General features: G+C 36.4%; 1 long non-coding RNA gene across 1 annotated transcript; it reads left to right on the top strand.

Annotated features, from left to right (window-relative positions):
* The first annotated feature begins 1,714 nt into the window (after window positions 1-1,714).
* On the top strand, window positions 1,715-2,881 carry LOC109583034 (uncharacterized). Its single transcript, XR_002185333.1, has 3 exons — window positions 1,715-2,060; window positions 2,132-2,221; window positions 2,275-2,881. It is a non-coding gene; the product is annotated as an uncharacterized LOC109583034 (long non-coding RNA).
* Window positions 2,882-3,843: the final 962 nt, after the last annotated feature.

The following is a 3,843-nucleotide window of genomic DNA, read 5'->3' as shown; positions in this document are numbered from 1 at the left end:
ATTAACCTAAAAGTAGTTAAGATAACAAAATAATGGTTACATTAACTATTCAATTTACTGATGAAAGTAACCAAGCAGGGGTTATTTTAACTTTTTGTTTTTACAGTGTACTATATCTATTTGGTCTAATAACAGTGATGACAAGATATTGGCAATGGTTTATGGTTATTATAATAAATTCTTTTATTCTGGAAACATAGACCTAAAACCTTCAGAAGGTATGAGTTTAAATTTATGCAATACTGTTTCAGTTTTTTAATTTTGCCGCTTTAGTATAATTAACTTTTGCAGTTTGTTTTCTACTCTGTGAAGCTAATTGTGCATGCACTCAATAGCATTAAGTTTCTATGACATTTGCATGATAAATTGTGTGATTTTACTTTTGCTGGTTTAGGTAATATCAAGAGTATGTCCTCTTAATAATATAAATATTATTACTTTGTTGAATTAAATATTTAATTCCAGCAAAAAAGTATACCACTAAAGTTTAGTGTATCATTTGATAGAGCATACTCTCCCCTATTGAATTGTTTAACTTAGTTTTATATTTGTGACGTACATGTATGAACTCAATATTAATTGCACCATTGTTAACACCAAGGCTGTTGTTTCCTTGCTATAGATTATATATGTGAACTGAGTCCTTGTCAGAATAGAGGTAGTTGTACACTTGTTTCAGCTCCTTCTAATTACACCTGTGATTGTACTGGTACTGGCTATCAAGGAATTAATTGCTCAACACCTATTCGTAAGTACAATGATGTTAAGAATTTATGTATTTTCTCCTTATCCACTCTCTTTAATGAGATTTGCTGCATGGCTTTCCATCAACATCAATAAAATTGCTTACATGTCTATGTCTCCCTTACATGCATGTACCTCATATTACATCATCAATATTTACTGCATTTAATCATTTTTTGTCCTTTAAATTAGTTCAGAGGTTTGTAATGCTATTGTATATAGGGTAAACATAATTCCACGTCATGGTGAGGTGAATATATGACAATGTATTTGGCCAATGAATCTCATTAATTATTAATAATTTAGCAATTTTTCAAAGGTATAAAACCTCATTCACGTGATGTGTCACTCGGCCAAAAATTAGTGGTGGGCGATACTGGCCAAAATTGATTCGATACGATACCGATCGATATCAGCTCATATCGGGAGTATCGATACAGTTTCGATACGATATTTAGACCACACCTATGGAGTCACACCCCTTATTATTGACTGTTTTCATCGATGTTTTCATGCATATCGCATGTGTATCCACGTGTGTGTATTATAAGTAATTAATTTTTTCGTTATTGACATTATTTAACCTTAATAAATGGGCGTGGTCAATGTATCGATCCGGATTCCTTTGAAATTTCGATACCGATCCGATTCGATACCGTAAAATATCGTTTGTATCGATAAAATATCGATATATCGCCCACCACTACCAAAAATTTTTGCTCGTGTCCAAAGTTGTTCTTCCTCGTGTTCTCTCTTGCTTTCACTTTATCTTCTTCTATTTACGCCCTATCGACTAGTGATTCATGTCTCTGGAGAGCCTCTTAAACGAGAAGGTGCGGTATAAAAGGCGAGGCCCTGGGCATGGTGGCTTCCGTTTTATTCACGTGTAAAAATGTCGGCTCTAGATGGTGTTGCTTCTTCAAGGAAAAACGCAGGCAGAGAGGGGTTTTGGTACCAAATGGACTTCCATTTTACTCTCAAAGAAGACAAGGACCAGTTCTAGTTAGGCTTGATCGAGTTAAGGGGTCTTTAGGCACTAAAAGAAGGCGCTGGAACTGCTGTCTCATTTACTCGCCGATTTAGTTTAAAAAGATAATCATTCTGAGGCTCTATCACATGATACTAGTAGTTCTTCTGCTATGCTCAATACTTCAGGTAGTTATAATGTGTTTAAATTAGTGATTATATATAAATAAGGTATGGGTGATGGGGACAAAGAGCAGCCATTTTGTGCATAGATATAGGATCGGCTATTGGGAAACATACATTAGTGTTAGTGTGGCATGGTTGACCGAAGGATGATCAGTTACAGACAGGTATTCTTTGTTAGTATTATTATTATTATTACTATTATTATCAACATCATCAAAACTATTCATAATTTTAGATTGTCATGTGATTTGTGCTGAATTTCGATTCAATGCCAGTTGTGAGTCCTGTAATCGTAACTCAAGTTTATTAGGCACTAGATACAGAAGTAAGTATTATTTGTAATGTAAAGTAATCATATGGTGGCATTAATATTTTTAGGCTCGTACTAGCATTTATCTTGTGCTGGTATATTACCATCACAGTACTGCCATATTTTTGTCGGCATCACTGGGCACAATTGGGAAGAGGTACACAGATACAGGAGGCTCCTTACCATCCCAATATCTATTCAACCCTATAATGTTTATATTTTTAAAAATTTAGAATAATATTTTTGTATTTACTTCTTCCAGTAAATCGCTGAATGTTACAACTGCTACCAGTACTAGGATCTGAATGAGGACCATGTTGGGGTCTTTTGCTGGAACCACTTATACTTGATGATGGTGGCTGATATATGGTAGTCGGCAGGGCTGTCTGGTCCCAGTGGTGGCGGTTCTTGGGCTGGTTTTCTGTGTAGTAGTGAGGGCTATTCCCTTGCCACTATCACTTATTACCTGCCTGACAGCATCATTGACTGTGTTTCTTAGGCTGTTGGCAGATTTTTCAGAATATACAATATAATATTTGATAATAATGTAAAATTATTACTTCAAGTCAATTATACCATTTCTCTCCTTGCTATGCTTTCTAGGTGTGCTTGTAGGTTAACTCTCTCACCTTTGCTAATTTTAATGTTTTTATAATGCGTTTTGCTAGTGATTTAGCCACGATAAGAACAGTGCCAGTGCGGGAGCCATTTTGTTATTTTCAAATTTCATTCAATCTGGCCGCCATATTGTGCCCAGGGCACCTCCTTTTATACTGTGATCGACGGAAGCGATTTCATGACGTTGCGTGAATGGTTTTATAGTGCACCTTCTTGTTTAAACGAGCATGTGCAGAATATAACCACTGCTCCACCTTACGTGATCATTGCTACAGCACCGAGCATGAGCACGGGTATAAAAGGGGGGTGGGCTGCCCAGTCAATTAAAAATGGCGGGTGGCTTTAGAATGTAATTAAAAATGGACAGTGAAGAATCACAGAATACAAGCACCACAGGCATCCACAAGATCTAAAAAAGACTCTTAGAAGAGTACAGACAGTTTTACTAACTCCCTATGCCAGCAGAGACTCAAAAGAGCCATGCATCATGCAGCTTTAACTAAAACTATAAAATTAAACATGGCTGTCAACAGACCAAAGCTATCTAGCTTGTTCTTAAATAGCAAGGATTGAAAATCTTCTAAATGATGACTAAAGGCACCTTTCTCTGCGGCAGACTCAAACTCAATGTCAAAAGTCATCCTGAATGAGTCCTTGATCGTCCTGAACTCAAGTTGAGCTCGGCCTGTTTCACTATTACTCGCTATAAACAACTTAACCGTGATTTAGTCAGAAGATAAGAACAAGAAACATGTGGAAAATAAGAGGCTAGGCAATTGTGGCCTCTTCCTTTTACTGTTACTATGTAAATCAACTGGTGTTATCAAGATCTTTATCATGTGTAATCGCCATTTTGAATATTTGCTTCCATTTTTGGGCAGACCAACCCCCTTTTATACTGCGCATGCTCGTTTAAGCTCCTTTTAATGTGCTTGTCTGTTTTATCAGTTATCAGTAATATAGCTGTCATGCATGTGTATGACATCTATCATAACATACACATGAGGCCTGCTGTCAGT

Source organism: Amphimedon queenslandica, unplaced genomic scaffold (genome assembly GCF_000090795.2).
Source record: "Amphimedon queenslandica unplaced genomic scaffold, v1.1 AMPQUscaffold_13334, whole genome shotgun sequence".
Taxonomy (NCBI): Eukaryota; Metazoa; Porifera; class Demospongiae; order Haplosclerida; family Niphatidae; genus Amphimedon; species Amphimedon queenslandica.
Note: the sequence above shows the minus strand (reverse complement) of the source record. Positions and strands in the feature narration are given on the sequence as shown.